The following is a 17130-nucleotide window of genomic DNA, read 5'->3' as shown; positions in this document are numbered from 1 at the left end:
GGAATCAACTGTCTTAATTAGGTAGGACCTTAGACCAGTAATGTTTACTATAAATTGTTGAGTTCACCAAGATGTTCTTTTATTAGAACTTGAGTTATCTGATCATTTGATCAGCTTTAATAACAAGTTGCAGGACATCTTTGTTCTTTCTTCATCTCTTACAAAATTTATTTAATCCAAAATGAGATCTGAGACATTGTAAATGAAAACAAATTTGGCTAGGGGGTAAAGCAGGCAAATTGCTAATTTTGATTAACAATAATGAGGTAGGCTCAGGTTGCTTCCTAAAGACTAATTACTAACTGGGAGGAGTTGATCGGCCATTAAGGTCTGGGAAATGCCCTGGACCAACTTCATATTATTATTGTTGTTATAAAATTAAAATTAAAAGAAAAAAGTTTAGCTAGATAGCATTTTTTAATGCGTAATCTCCATCGATATGTGCAGTAGTTCTGGGGGGGAAAAACCCAGTGCCCTATTCATTAGCCAACCATTTTAATCATCTCTCAAAATCTCATTCAGTTTATAGGTTTTCTCTCATTTAAAATAAGACAGGAAGCATTTTGCAGCAATACTGTATGTGTAATTAGTTTAAACACTCTACATTTAGTGATCCCAAACTTTAAATCAGGGAATGCTATTGGTCAATGTCACATTAGTCGCTGAAAGTGTTTAACAGAAAAGCCATGCAAATAAACCCAGCAGCAAGAACCCTAAGCCACTTGATTTAAATCTGCATATCAGTTTTCTCCAAGCTGGAGTCTGGGCTCTAGGGGTATGTAGGTAAAATAATATACACCAGTCATAATTAATCTTAGGTACTGTCAACAACAGAAATTTACAAGTGTGCTGCTTCCAAGCAACATCCGTCCTCTTGAGGCAGCCCTATTATTTGTCAGAGGGATCTTAAAATCCCTGCTTTTAATGATTGTCTCCCACATATTTGATACCTTTACTGAAGCCACCTGTGGTAGATGCTCAAGGTAGTAAAGAACTTATTTTTTAAAAAGGCTTTTCAGAAAATGGATGTGAAATAATATTTCACAAGTATACAATACTTTACATGTTCAAAGAGTTGGGCAAACTTTAGGGGCCCAGTTCATGAGTCTAAAACTGCTCTTGTGCACCTGACATTAATGAAACAGAGTGGCCAGATTTGGCCCTTAGGGATTGCCCCTGCTATGTAGGGCTTTCCTGGGAGTGCTAATGTAAGGTGACCCTCCCTTGCAGCCCCATGCTAGAGTCATGGCCAGGGAAAGGGGTATGGCCAGACAGTTTGGGTATTCTTGGCAGTTGCAACAGCTCCTTGGGGCTGCAGGTTAGAACAGCCTTTAGACTGCTCTAAAATGTGAATGACCAGCCCCAGAATACAGGCTGTTCAGATATGGGTTAAAGCCACTCTTGTTGCCCATCAGGTCCTACCCTGAGCTGAACTTAGTTAGAACTTGTAATGAGGGCCTCATAATCAATATATTCAGTTGTGATAGATAGACTATTAAAATGTTGTTTGACATTATAACAAAATCCTAAAATTGCCCTAATGTATGTTCTCTTCCTTTGCAACTTTGACTTTCTATTCCATTCCCTGATACCTCTGATAGAGGAAGTGACAGTATTAACTTACAGTATTGGAAACTATTATTTGACACCCTTTGATTAAGTTCCAGTTTAGAGAAATAGTGGTAGATGGTACATTAACTTCTATTGCTTTCCTTTGAACTGTGTCATTGCTGACAAATTTTCCAGATCTGTTCAGGAGGTGCTCTTGGCCAGTAAGGCTAGTTGAACTTTCTGTGCTTCAGTAATCTATTAATTTGAAACAATGGTTCCATAAGTATAAATGCAATTACATGTCAGCAATGAAAGGGTTGATTGGTGTTGTCATAGGTCTTCTCCCCCACTTGGAGCTTTTGGGTTCCAAGATGGGGACCTGCATGGACTCCTCTAAACTAATCTTAGTCTAGATCCGGTTCTGCTGCCACCAGTTAAGTTTAAAGTGGGTAACACAAGTTTGGGGAACACTGCCTGTCCCCCAAACTTCCCCTGGGGAACTCAGATTCAAACCCCTTGAATCTCACCAGAGAGAGAGAAACAGCCAGTTCCCCTTCCCCGCTTCCCTCTCTCCAGCCTGCTCTGGAGAGATTACACACCGAGTCAAATCCTTGACTCAACACAAAGAGGGACTCACCTCCCCCTCCCCTTCCCTTGAAAATGCAAACAAGAGAAGAATCAATCAAGTCCTAAAAAGAAAAGAGTTTATTAAAAGAACAAAAAGAAAGTACACTATCTCTGTAATACCAGGATGGAACAATACACAGGGTCTAACGTATAACCTGGAGAGAATTCCCCTCACCCTTTCTTTCTCAGTAAAAGCAAAATAACAGCAACAGAAATAAAGATATTCCTTCAGCAACACACACAATTGCAAATGTAGAAATAAACTTATAATACTAGTACGCCTTTCTAATACTCACTAAACTGAATAGATGAAAAATACTGCAGAAACCTGGGAGGACTTGATTAAGATGTCTGGACTCCCTTAGCTCCCAAGAGAGACTCAACTCAAACAAAAAAAACACAGAAAAAAAACTTCCCTCCACAGAGATTTGAAATTATCTTGTCCCTGATTGGTCCTCTGGTCAGGTGTTCATCAGGTACTGCTTGTTAACCCTTTACAGGTAAAAGAGACCTTAACCCTTAACTAACTGTTTATGACAGGTGTGCATGAGAGTTGCATGGATAAATTCCTACCCAGTGTGTTGGAAATGGGCCACTCTACCTTGATTGCATTGGCCTCGTTAGTAATTTTCCCTCTCTTGATATCCAACCCTTCTTGTCAACTGTTGAGAATAGGCCACTTCCACCTTAACTGAATTGGCCTCATTAGCACTGACCCCCTACTTGGTAAGGTAACTTCCATCTTCTCATGTGCTGTGATATATATACTGCTTACTGTATTTTTTCACTCCATGCATCTGATGAAGTGGGCTTTAGCCCTTGAAAGTGTATGCCCAAATAAATTTGTTAGTCTCTAAGGTGCCACAAACTCCTCACTGTTTTTGCTGATACAGACTAACACGGCTACCACTCTGAAACCTAATTCCCAAGCTCCACATAAACAACAAGAGGGTGTTCAAATATTCATGAGGCTTGGTAATAAATAGTGTATTCTTTCTTTTCTTATTCTTTGACACTAAATCTATGCCACTTCAGACCCTTGACCGAAACAATGGGAGCATGTTCTTACACAACTGTGATGATCCAGGACTTAACCTATACAGTCACTCATACTAAGAAATAGTCTTCTGTTCATCCCATTGAAACCTATATGGGTTGGTGTGGAGTAGGATGCTACTCAATATGAGCAAGAGCATCAGAATATGACTTTAATTGGTAAATTTTAATTGGTATTTTATAGGAAGCAGTGGTCTGATCAGAAGCTGAACTTAAGGGTGAAAAAGGTCTCTAGTATTTTCTATAACTGTATTTCAGTTTCAGAGGAAGAGTGAAATTTGCTTGCATATTGCAAACTTTGTGAATCACATTGATGGCTTCTTGATTAATTAGATCAGCACAAGACACTTGAACATTCACAACACTCATAAAATAACACCTCTGCAATTTTTTTTTTAAATGAGTCATGCCTTCAGTGATTTCAGCTACCACACCTCCATAGATCACAGTTTTTATATTTGTACTTGATTGCTCTGCAAAACTCAGATTGGTATAACATGCTGCAATTCATTAAAATAAAATAAAAAGATTCTTTCAGCTGCTCACTCATTTAATGGGAATATTTATGCAATAGGTGAAGAGTAATGGAAATTAGCCACTGTGCAGAAAAATTAAGTAACCTAAATATTCATTTAAAAGTTAGACTGAACCAAATCTGAACTTCTTTTTAATCTTGAAAAAGTGTTTAGCTGCTAAATCTTAATTTTTGTGCACTTCAGCACTTCTTGGTTTTTTGGCTGAAGGTAGAAATTCTGAAGTGACCTTTCCTATTGTATTTTCTGCATGACCATAACCAAAACATTCTGGAAGTCTCACGAGAAAGCCTGATAATAAAAGATTTCCAGCCCAATTTCCAGATCACAAAGGTGAGTTTGGATCAGTGTATGATGGTTTGGGTGCTTATCTAAATTGAACCAAATCTCCAACCTTCCTTGGTTCACTCACCAAGAACTGGACCTTGAACTCTGCCTATCCATTGACAGCAAACTGTAATGCTACCATCTGTTTTTACAAATGTTTTCTATTGCCTCTGGTTAACTGACAGATCAGGAGGCACATTATTTGAATTGATAATATTTCAAGGATTCATGTCAAAGTACACCTAACTGTGCATACAACTGTAGTTAGGAATGCATTTTTAAAAATTAATTCAAATACAGCAAACCTTCACAAAAATAGCCTCAAGATATTTAAATCAACATATGGTAAGAATCTATTCTCTCTCCCTTCAGTCAAAATCATAATCTGGCTGAAAAAACATAACTGAATGCATCCTTTGAAACAAGTCTTATTTCTCCCCCATCTTTTGTTTGTACTTTTGTTTTAAATACAGACCACAAAAAACAAGTTCCAGCTTTGCCTTCCTGCTAGAAAGTGCAGTTGTGCAAGTCAAACATTCATTTTCTATTAAAATAGTAATCACTAAACAGGCCTTGGGAATAGGCACTTATCTTTCTTAAAGTGAGGCCAAAGGAGCAGTGCCTATTAAAAAGTGTTACTCTCAGGTGCAGCTTTTAAATAGATTTGGCACTACAGTAGGAAAAAATGAGGTCTCCAGACTTTGTCCTATAGTCAGTGCCAATGAGGTCTCATTTAGCCTGCAAGCCATTTTGATAATCTGAAGGATTATTTTAATAGTAGTTTCATAATAGAAGACTAATATAAATACCAGTTACATTTAATAAAATCTCAGCATATGTAGAAGCTGCATTTCAGAGTAAAACAATATATATAACTCTTGGCAAGATCCCACCTTGAAAAGCTAGCACAATCAGGTAAGCTGCTGTTAAATTTATCTGAAGCCTGTTTATGGTTTAGAAAGTTGTTTGTTAGTTGGTGGGCTATCCATTCCCCAACCCCCAATTCATATTTATGTGGACGTCTAATTTAATCTTCTTAGAGTCATTTGATTTCTATACCAAACAACTGCTAGGAGTACTGTTAATTCAGACAATGACATTTACTGTAAGATCTCAAAGAGTAGGCCAGCTCTCAAAAGTCAGTTTGTAAGAGTGTCACTGTGGGGCTGCACATGTATTTTCTCTTAGCTGTACTTTTCTGTTATATATGATCAATGTACAGGTTGAAGGGTTGGTTGGTTGGCTGGCTGGCTGGCTTTTAATCCCAGCCTTAAAAATCCAGTCAGGGCTCTGAGGGTCAAGCTAGACTTTATGGTTCACTCATCCCCAGAAATACAGGTCTATTGCACCTGTCCTTCAATGGCTTTGAACTGGTAGAGCTAGTTGGAATTTCATTCTGTTGAAGACTTAGAAGATTAGAATAACATTACTCTCCTTATTTCTTAGTTGTGTTGGCTTTGCAGGGCTAACAGGAGTAAAAAGCAGGACAGTTATTTTAATCACTGAGCAGATATGACTTTTAATACACCTAGAAAGTAGCTCTGTAGGGTAAGATGCCATTCTTATGCAGTCACTTTTCTGGGAAAAGGCAATCTTTATGGCAACCTTCTACCCAAATAAAAAAATCTGACAGAAAATTTGCCATTTTCTCTTTCCTATGGATTGTATGAAAGAACTCTACAGATGAGACAGAAATGTTGTTCTTGAATTGTTTAGATATTGATTGTTTTCTGAGATGAAAAAAGTTGTCATTTGTGACCATCATATTCATATTATCTGTTACAGTCACAGGCTTCCTAAACAGTCTAATTAGAGATTTCCCTTCAAGGTTTCAGGCTCTCCTTGTACTCACAACAGCCTATAACACACACTCAATTTCATACCTACCTGCTTCACCATCGGGTCACTCCAGTCTACCATCCTTGACCTCTCTTCTCCCTCCTTTCTAAAACTCTCCTGGAGCTTTGTTCATTTGAGCCACCTCATAGTTCTGGGTTCTCAGCCCTCTCTCTCTCAGCCACTGACTTTGCTTCCTTTTAACTTAACCCTGTACTTTTGTGTTTAGCTTATGGCCTTATGACCAAAGGACCCAAGGTTTTGCTCTTTGAAAGGAAAGGCAAAAGCATGAATAAGTGACAACAGCAGAACCTCCTGCTCTCATTACATCTCTATCTCATCCTTCAGCAGTGTGTGTATGGGGAGAGGGTAAACCCTACTGGGCTACAACTTTACTGTGAATAGTGCAATAGAGGCAAGCAAAGGAAAAGATAAATGATTTTGTTGTTATTCATTAGGTGAACAGTAGTTTCCCTACACGTATTACCAATGCCTATGTCCAGCCCCACTCTGCCATCTTTACAGCAGGGGCGGCTCCAGGCCCCAGCACGCCAAGCGCGTGCTTGGGGCGGCATGCCGCGGGGGGCGCTCTGCCAGTCACCGAGAGGGCGGCAGGCAGGGTGCCTTCGGCGGCAGGCCTGCGGAGGGTCTGCTGGTCCCGCGGCTCCGGTGGACCTCCCGCAGGCGTCCGCGGGACCAGCGGACCCTCCACGGGACCAGCGGACCCTCCGCAGGCACGTCTGCAGGAGGTCCACTGGAGCCGCGGGACCGGCGACCGGCAGAGCGCCCCCCGCGGCGCGCCGCCGTGCTTGGGGTGGCGAAATGGCTAGAGCCGCCCCTGCTTTACAGTATACCCCACTCTCTCACAGCAAGTGCCTTGGGATCAATGCACAGTCCTGTTAAAGGAGTGGGTGGTACTGAGTCAAGTACCTATGTATAAAATTCGTAGCCCAGATTAGGATAAAACATATCACATTTGCACCATAAGGGTAACTCTACTATGCCAGCACTGACACATTGCTATTAGCCCTGCCTCTGTAATCAAGCCATTCTGACAAGCCTAAAAAAGCCATTCTTTTAGGGATGAGAGATTATGAGCAATGAGTGCAAAAAAACCCCAAACAACAACAAAAAAACCCACATTGTCAAAAAACAGAAGATTTAATAATAAATGTAATAAAAATGCTCCTACACTCAAGCAATGAAAACGGCTGAACCTATAACAGCAAAGTTGATTATATACAAATTTAATGGGATATTTAATTTCAGTATATAGGGACTATCCCAGTGGAGGTGGCTGGAAAATTCCACCGCTACCCCCTCCACACACACACCACCATTTTAAATGGTGGAAGAAAACAGCTATGCAAAATTTTGCTTTTTTTCAGGGGTGGGGGCTTTTTGTAGCTAGTTAGAAATTTTTCCATCTGAAAATATTTTGAACTAAAAATGGGAAATATTTTGACTAAATTGCTAATGCTTTTGTCCAGGGTTGTGTATGGTGTTCTCACCCTCATTTTGCATGCAAGGTGCATCATGATGTAGCTTCAGAGCCCAAGCCTGTAAATTATTTGATTTGGGCCCTGTGCCCCTGCCGAGCCTCCTTGAAGCTTATGGGGCTCCTTACAGCTGTCAGGTTCTCTCCTGATTGCAAGATGGAGGCCCTACGTACTACAGTATCTATTTATATCTATATGTGCAGGTAGATAGATGTGAGCATGCATGAAGTTGAAGGTTTTTCTTTTTAGAGTACCTGATATTACTGTTTTCAGTGTGATTGTCTCCCCCTCGCTCAGGATTACCACATTGGTACTGCAGCAGTAGGCGATCAGCCAAGGCTTTTCTAGAGCTACCTAATAATAATGTTTAATATCTGGAACGCCATATCCTCCCTTCTTTACGGTTTAGAATCTAGCTCTGAAGATCATACAGTATTTTAGTGATACAAACTGATAGAAAGTTAGATGGGAAGGTCATTCAAAATACCACCTATTGTTGTTACAGAAGCCATCTTCCTATTCTAGGACACTATGCTTTTTTCATTCTTTTTATTTTAATCTTGTGTGATATTAGAAGCAGGATGTTTTGTGGACGTTTTAACCTTAATTTTTTTTTAAAAAAAAAGGTAGACGTTCATATAAAGAAGTAACCAAATCTTGGTGCATACCTTGAGTTCTAAAGTGACTTTTTTTAACCGCAGTGGGAATCTATTATATAACAAACAGTCACAAGTAGCCTCACATAAATCTTCACAAGGTGTGCAGTTAGGATATTTAAAGTTGAAACTGCACATTGAATAAGAAACCTGTACAAAAACTGTTATTGTAAGATGCATCATTTGCTCACATCCTGTGTTATATTAAACATCCTAACAGCATCCAGATTAGCCATTTATGATGAAGACAACATATTGTGCAATTATAATACTATGTACCAGAATTTTGAGAAGATTGTGGAATAACTTCAGTGTTCAGCAAGTTACTATACTTAAGTTTGAACACAAGAGTTGTTTCAGAAGTTAGTATCCAAAGTTGTGTAAAACAAACTTCTTTTTTCCATGGATGGTAAGAGGTCAGATTCTCTTTTCCATTTTTAGTTTTCTCAAATCAGGAGGGTGAAGGCCAATGGCTCTGTGGAGCCCCAAGGCTATTTCTATCCATGGGGATTATTGTTTGTTTGTTTATTTATTTATTTAGGAGGAACTTTAATGTAACATTAGACTATTATGGTCTAGGTGTGCTTCATTAACATAATTGGAACTGGACCTTATTTATCTCCTTCCAAGGTATTAAGCAATACTTTCAAAGACTTCCTTGGAACTGCAGAAGAACTTGTATGGATGATTATTAACCATGTTTATGACAGTAGTGCTTAAGGGCCAACCAAGAGTGGGACCCCATTTTACTGGGTGCTGTCTAAACAGACTACTAGATTACCCCTGCCCCAAAGATCTTACAGTCTAAATAGACAAGACAGACACAGGTGGGGGGGAAGGGGAGTAACACACAAACAGAGTGAACTGTATGATGGTGGAAAACATGTTAGATCCACTTTTGAGAGGAGGGTTTCTAAGGAGGGGTTCAACTGAAGGGAGAAAAGGGTAAGAAGGGCAGGCATGAAGCCAAGCTGAGGTGAAAAGGGAACAGGATTGGAACAAACAGCCGATCAGCACAGGGGCAGAGACAGCCTAAGGATATTCTATAGGTTTGCCTGTTTCTGATCCTACTGGCTGGAGTATCTAGCTAACTCTTCTCTGCAACTTGCCCCTAGGGCCACAGGGGCAGACAGGGCCGGTGCAACCATTTAGGCGACCTAGGCGGTCGCCTAGGGCACTAGGATTTGGGGGGCACCATTTTCTTCAGCAGCAACTGCGGCGGCCGGATCTTCGGCCACCCCGGTCACCGCCGGCATTTAGGGAGGGAGCTGGGGCAGGGTAGCGCGGAGAGGGCCGCCTGCAGCAAGTAAGGGGGGGGCGGCACACAGGGGAACTCCCCGCCCCAGCTCACCCCTACCCCGCCTTCTCCCCAAGCATGCCATGACTGCTTCACTTCTTCCGCCTCCCAGGCTTGCGGCGCCTAAGCTGACAAGCCTGGGAGACAGGAGAAGTGAAGCAGCGTCGGCGTGTTCGGGGTGCTTGTGCTCGTGCGCGGAGCAGGGGTGAGCTGGGGTGGTGGGGTGCCTCAGGGCAGAGGGTGGGGAGCTGCCACAAGGGGGGCGCCTCAGGGCGGAGCTGTCATGGGGGGGCACCTCAGGGCGGGGGCGCAAGGTGGAAGTTTCACCTAGAGCGAGAAACATCCTTGCACCGGCCCTGGGGGCAGAGGCATTATCTGGGTTCTACTGCTCTCCAGAGTGTCTTCCCCATACAGTTCTGAGTCCAAGGGGTAGTGGGTCCAGGTGGGCCCCCTTTTATCTCATCCCCGGAGGTGCAACAATCCTTGCTGGAGTCCCTGTCTTAAATATTAGCACCAACTGCGTAATTAAATTATTCCTTTTGAATGACGGTACTTTTTTATTTTATCAGGTACTATTTCTAATATATAAGTACCAAGAAATTAGAATGAAGATAGAATTATATATGAAATATGCCTTGTAATTACATACCAGTTGCAAGAGTTTGTGGAAAAATAGAAAAGCTATTCCATGAAAATACTCAAAGACAAGTGCCAAAGTTTTAATTCACGGGGTTTAAAGTTGACCCATTTTTCATTTTTGAATTTAAGATCTTTTAAAAAAATTATATTTTCGTTTCCCCCTTTTCCTTTTGAAGATTATCTTAAAAGACGGGGGGTGGGGGAAGGAAGGAAAAATAAGAATGGGGGGGAAACTACAGAAAAAAATAAAATGATGGCAATTTTTTGAAAAAAAAAAAAATCCAGAGTACCACCTGACAAAAAAATTGTACTAGACAGGGTTATAGGCACACCCTAGAATTTTAAGACAAACTCATTAGTCACATTTCAGAAACAGACCGATGGGGAGTTACTGGAAAGTTAGACCAGTATAATTGAAGCTTGGTCTATACTTAAGTTTTGCTACCACAGCTATGTCAGATGTTGAGCTCTCTCTCCCCCACCAACCCCCATGCCAGCAAAAGCCCTAGGGAAGATACAGTTATACAGAGACGAAGTCCTTTTGCTGTTATATCTTATTCCATTCAGAGGACTGATTTAAGCTATATACACAGAAGAACTCTTGCTGGTATTAAGTTGCTTCTACACTAGGATGTTTGCCAGTATAGTGGTACCATTGTAGCTATGCTAACAAACCTTTCTAAGCATAGGCAAGGCTTGAGAAGAATTTGGCCCTTGAGCTTTTTTACATTCTTCAGTGGTGTCCTTTAAACTCTATAAAACATCTTTGAGAAACCCTGCTCCTTCATTTTTGAAAACAGAGATAACAGCTCTATTTATTCATGTGCAATAAAAACCATCAAGAAAACCAAAGTGATTTGTGCTTTTAGCCTGCATTTTAGAAGGCAATTATGCAAATGTACATAAAGGAGCAAGAAGGACAGCTCAGTGATGGAGTATAAAAAATATCTGAAGGACAAAAGTAAGTATTATTTGATCTGTTTTATTCTACCTGACAGATATTATATCTACATTTAGGTAACAACTCATTTATATCCATGCAAAAGCAAGCAAGTAAATTTTGGGCTAAGTAATAAAATCCTTTATTCACGCTCAGCTTCTATCTCAAGCATTTAATAACTTGGCAGTGCTATACTTGTACTCACAGTATCATAAACCCAATTGCACAGAAGAATGGAATCAATCAGCATCTGCTAACAATTTATTTTTGCTGATATGGAAAAAAATAATTAACTTATTTAAGTATTTTTCCTCATGGAGAAACATGGCTGCAGATGGCGAAAACCATCAGATAGCAACATTTTGTTATGCTGCACAAGTTTCTATAGCTTTTATATTTTGCACAGCAAGCAAATGAGATTCCTAACCATTGAATTTCTTATAAGAACACAAGAACGGTCAAACTTGCCATTGGGTCAGACCAATGGTCCTTTCATCCAAGTATCCTGTCTTCTGACAGTGGCCAGTGACAAATGCTTCAGAAGGAATGCGCAGAACAGGGCAATTATTGAGTGATTTATCCCATGCTGCCCAGTCCCAGCTTCTTGCAGCCAAAGGTTTAAGGACACCCAAAGCATCCTGACCATCTTGGCTCATATCCATTGATGGACCTATCTTCCATGAACTCATCTAATTCTTTGGCAATGAGTGCCACAGGTTGACTGTGCGTTGTGTGAAGAAGTACTTCCTTCTGTTTGTTTTAAACCTGCTCCCTATTAATTTCATTGGGTGACCCCAGTTCTTGTATTATGTGAAGGGGTTGCTAACACTTCCTTACTCACTTTCTCCATACCATTCATGATTTTATTGACTTCTATCGTATCCCCCTGTAGACGAGCGCCTCCTTGTTCGCTGCACAAATTAGCCGGAGACCTCTTATTTTGCAACCCAGTGTCCTTTTATTTCCCTGTGTTCATTCCCACCACTATCTATATACAATTCTATGTACAAGTCAATTGCAGTTAGGTAGCCAGCTGGGGGATAGCTAGTGCCTGTTGCTAGCCAAGAGCAGCAGTTCCTTACTCCTCCTGTTTCTCCCTCTGCACTTCCTTCCTGTCAGCTTTACAGGCCTTCCTCTCAGCAGGCTCAAAGGTGTTTGCTCCTAGGCTCCTTTAATGAGCCACACCCTGCCAGCTCCAATCAGTTCCCCTGTATGGGAGCTACGCTAGCCGGTTCTGAGCTAACAGGGGCTGGTTCAGTGCCTCTTAGGCCAGCACCCTGTTACGTCCCCTTGAGTCATCTCTTTTCCAAGGTCAACATCCCAGTCTTTTTAATCTTTCCTCATAGGGAAGCAGTTCCATACCCCTAATCATTTTTGTTGCCCTTCACTGTACCTTTTCCAATTCTAATATCTTTTTATTTTGCGATGGGGACCAGAACTGCATGCAGTACTCAAGATGTGGTTATACCATGGATTTATATAGTGGCGTTATATTTTCATTCTTATTATCTATCCCTTTCCTAACGGTTCTAACATTCTGTTCACTTTTTTGACTGCAGCTGCACACAGAGCAGATGTTTTCAGAGAACTATCCACAATGACTCCAAGATCTCTTTCTTGAGTGGCAACAGCTAATTTAGACCCCATCATTTTATATGTATAGTTGGGATGTTTTCCAATGTGCATTACTTTGCATTTATCAACATTGAATTTCATCTGCCTTTTTGTTGCCCAGTCACCAAATTTAGCAAATTTGAACTATATGAGACTCGCTAGAGAATTTGTCCTTCCAAATTCTATATTCAGCCTGGTCTTCTACTATGCTGAAGCATTCTTAAACAGAACAAAGGATGTCAGCCAAAGACACAGCAGATATTTGTGCACTTAAAGAGACTTGATAGATTTTAAAATGTGTTCTTTTCATTGCAGATTGAGAGTTTCTGATCAAGTGAAAAACCATCACTTTAGGCTCTGATCTTGCAACTGACACTTTGTGCATTAAGTCCCATTGAATTCAATTGTAAAATGAATTCTGTAATAAAAACAGAATAGTGTTGTTTTTATAGATTATGTGACAACTCAGTTTCACTTCCACAGTCCCATTGACTTCAGTGGGGTTACACAGGCATAGAGTAAAAGTTAGCTTCATGTATATTAATATTTTCAATGTGAACTAAGTTATTTAATAATAGATCAGATAATTATATTGATCACTTACAGTATAGGATTTCAGAAGTTTTATCTGTACAACTATTGTGTTTATTGATTGACAAATCTCAAGAAGATCAGAAGTTCATTTTAACATGCAACTGAACATTTAGATGCGTATTTTAAGCTTTTCTGAACTATCCAAGCCTTTTGGTTCTATTAAATTGCGTTGTTATTCTCATGAGAATAGCCTCTCATAGTATTTTGGCAGTTTTACTTCCTGTCCTTTCTGAAACTAGAAAATGTTAAAGCTCCAGGGAAAAGGGAAGTTAACCAAACATCTCTGAATCCCTAAAAAGGTTTTCCGTATGGAAAAGCCCTATAGAAATCAATAGAAATGTAAAGCTTTTCTATAGTTTTCCCATTATCTTGTAGAATTTAAGAGGATTGTATTCTATAGGATAAAATAAAATACCTGTGAAAAGGATATTGTGTGAAATTTTATCAGTTTTTATAAAAAGCACCTGAGATTGTGTACAACAGAAAAATATGCCATTTCAATAACTACTGAATAAAATGCCACCCTATAAAAAACTGATAAATAGAAACATATGGGGAAGATAATTAATTAAAAGAAAATGAAAGATTTGAAGGTAAGGTAATAACTACAGGGTGCAAAGGGAAGTTTGAAAAAGATTGTTCACAAACAAGCTTTAATGTTATTTCAGGGGAGAGCAAGCTTTGACAATGTAAGACCCACCATCACAAAGGCACAGTCAGCTACTCAATGGTGGAAAATAGAGCGAGTCAAAATTTTTCAAAAACCTCACAATTTCCAAGACAATGCTTTGCAAAAAGAATGTCCATCAATTTTTGTCCAGCACTAACTGTAAACAGTGCTGGACAAATAGAGATAAAAATGGCTCAAGGACAACATCTTGCGTGTACTCAGGGCCAACACCATGAGTGACTATATGATATATAGTGCCAACTTCAACTCAAGACATCTCTTTGTAGACAGCCATTGTAAAGAATGGAGATTATGGAAAATGACCATATAAAAAATTGACCTCTTGTATTGTTGGAAAGATGTCTTACTTTAAATGACATGCAGACAATAGTTCCTTTACAGAGGAGATTCTGTGCAGAGAAATAACTAACTCACATATGAAATCAGTATTATGGATATGCAAAACTATATACTGCATGTAAAGATCTAGCTGAATAACAGCATGAATTGTGTGCGCTCATGTCAACACATCATGTCAAGGCAAGTCTTAAATTTCTGTAGCAGCTGATTAATATATAGTTCCACATTGCAATGGTCATTTGGCTTAGCAAACACTATACAAGGTCAACTATTTCTTACTGCTTGCCAACTGAGTTGTATTCTTCAGCCCATTACTCATTTTTTAGGAATGCATAGCAATAAATGAATACTGAATGGTTGACAACAAGTCTGATTTTAAAACAGACAATTACTTTTGCAATTACATTTTCCCCTCATATTGCTGCTTGTCAGTGTCGTGCAGTAATCTCATTTAAAAGCTGTGACTTGCTAAATAAGCAGGGTTTATCCCACCTGCAGAATACTAGTAGCTTCAATTTAGGTTTCTTCTATATTCTGGAAGTTTATCATAATTGCCTCTGAAAGTTTAATTTAATACTCAGTCACTTGTATATAGCCTGTACATTGAATAAAGCTAACCATTTTTAAGCACAACTCCTGGTGCAAGTTTAGCATTAAAGGCTCTACAGGCCCCATTAGGCCCTCAGTGACATCTATGCAACCCCACCATGACCCTGCAAAGTGAGAGGTTCCCAGAGCTCAGGTTGCAACCCAAACCTGAATGTCTACACCACAATTAAACGGCCCCTTAGCCTGAGTCAGCTGGCATGGGCCAGCCTTGGTGTCTAACTGAAGTGTGGCTACACCCTTAGTGACACCTGTGCACGCCCTTTGCTTTAGGTGTTCACATTGCTGTAACTGCTTGGAATGTAGCAAATAATTCCATTGATGCACAAGATGGAATAGAATCCACCCCACCCCACCCCCATTTTTTTTTCTTTTCAGTGTTGGCTCTACAAGTACAACAGTGGGGGGAAAAAAACCTTAAAATCTTATTTTTCTCACTGAAGCCAGCTGAATATACACGGGACCCAAATTACTAAAAAGGTGACATTTATACATTGTCACTACTCAGACTAGCACTGTACTTTAAGCATAATTTAAAATATGCAAGTCAGACCCATTGTTGGCCTATACTGATAAGCACTCTAAGTGCTGCCTCAGTCCTTTAAAGAGGATCATTTCATGACAAAGCCTAATTATTGTTTAATGCTGGAATTTTGAAGAGAGGTTAAGTGACTTAGGAGCACAAGTCCCACTGGAAAAGTCAATGGGACTTGAACTCCATATTTTCAAAGGTATTTAGGTGTCTAAAGATGCCAGGAGGTGCCTGGTGGAATTTTCAAAGGCAGTCAGTGGAAGTTAGGCTCCAATCTCACTTAGGTACTTATCTTACAGGTGCCTAAAGATGCAGTTAACGTATTCACCACAGCATCCCCCTTGTGTCAGAATGCAATGCTACAAGGGGTCCTTGTCTCTAGCACCTCCTGCAGACTATCTGCCTCTCACCAGGTCTTCTGTGCCTCAGTCCTCTAAGCAAGTCACAAAGTTCAGTCCGCTTTCCAGAGCATTGCAACTAAAAGGTGCAACTAAAAGTTCACAAAGTGTCCGGAGAGCACCTTCAGCCCCCCTTTTGGGCTATTCCTTAGCTCATCCTTTGAATTACTCTTCAGTCCTACCCTGGGCTCATTATTCCTTGCACTGGGCCTGCATGCCCCTTCCTCCAGGCCTAATAGGGGAATCCAGGCCCAACCACTACCCACAGCTAGGTCTTCTCCTTCAGACATGCTGTGATTTCCCTGGGCTGCTTCCTGCCTCTAAACCCCCTTGTGTTGCTTCCCCACAGTCTTCCCTTAACACAGCCTCCCTTTGGGTCTCAGGATTCTAGCTTAGCCTCTCTCTGCTGAACTAACTACTCTTCCCTCCCTGGCTTCACTGAAGCACAGCTACTGACCCTTCCTCAGGGGTTCCCCCACAGCTTAACTTATTCCCCATACATTCTCCTACCTGGCATCTGCCTGTTTCAGCCCTATCTAAGGGCTTCCACTTCCCCTCCTACCAGAATCTGAACTACTCTCTGTAGGTTTCTCTTGACAGTCCTGACTTCTCTATAGTCTTCCCATCACAATTCCCTTAGCTTACTTAGAAAGCCAGGTGCCTAATGATCCTTACTTAACTCCATCCCTTGTGGCCTGAAGGCAATCTCAGGTGCACTAATTTGCTCTTAACCCCTTGTCTAACCAGTGATGGGAGCAAGTCCCAACACAGCACTTAGATACCTTTGTAAATCTTGCCTTCCTGTGCTTTTGAAAATCCCACTTTAAGTCAGGGTTTCTTGAATGTTTCAAGAGCTATGCTGATGTTTTTGGCTCCCTCCTCAGCTGGTTTTGTCCATATGTCTCCAATTTTGTCTGTCTCTCTAAAAGATTCTTTGTCTCAGATCATTCCTTTAGAGGTCCCCAAAACTCTGTTCTCCATCCCCTTTGCTTTCTTTCTCTGGCTTCTTATGCTTGCATTTCACTCTTCAGTCTCAACTACCTCTTAAACTGACACCCAACTCTGCCTCTCATTAAAATCCTCCCTCAGCTTGCTCTCCTACACAAACATGTCAACATTTGACTCCACCTTAATTTCCTGCAATTGAATATAACCAAGACAGATAGCCTTCTACCCTCAGTCACATCTAAATACCTGACTCATACTTATTCATTGCTTTCCTCAACTCTTGACCTAACTATCGCCTCTCAGGTCTGGAATCTTGATTTCATCCTTAATGCCAAACTCTCTTTCTTGTCTCATGTTGAAATTCCAGCCTGTTTGGCTCACCACAGCACATTTTCTTATGCACAAATATATCCACAGATAATTCTTGTCCTGAAAGACTACTCATCT

The 17130-nt window shown here is 40.5% G+C and overlaps 1 long non-coding RNA gene across 1 annotated transcript in view; it reads left to right on the top strand.

Annotated features, from left to right (window-relative positions):
* Positions 1-4828: 4828 nt before the first annotated feature.
* LOC120406289 overlaps positions 4829-17130 on the top strand; it is a 29263-nt gene continuing 16961 nt past the window's right edge. Inside the window, exon 1 of the long non-coding RNA XR_005599202.1 lies at positions 4829-5009. This is a non-coding gene — a long non-coding RNA (uncharacterized LOC120406289). The remainder of the gene's footprint in view (positions 5010-17130) is intronic.

This window comes from Mauremys reevesii, linkage group 5 (genome assembly GCF_016161935.1).
Source record: "Mauremys reevesii isolate NIE-2019 linkage group 5, ASM1616193v1, whole genome shotgun sequence".
Lineage (NCBI taxonomy): Eukaryota > Metazoa > Chordata > Testudines > Geoemydidae > Mauremys > Mauremys reevesii.
Note: the sequence above shows the minus strand (reverse complement) of the source record. Positions and strands in the feature narration are given on the sequence as shown.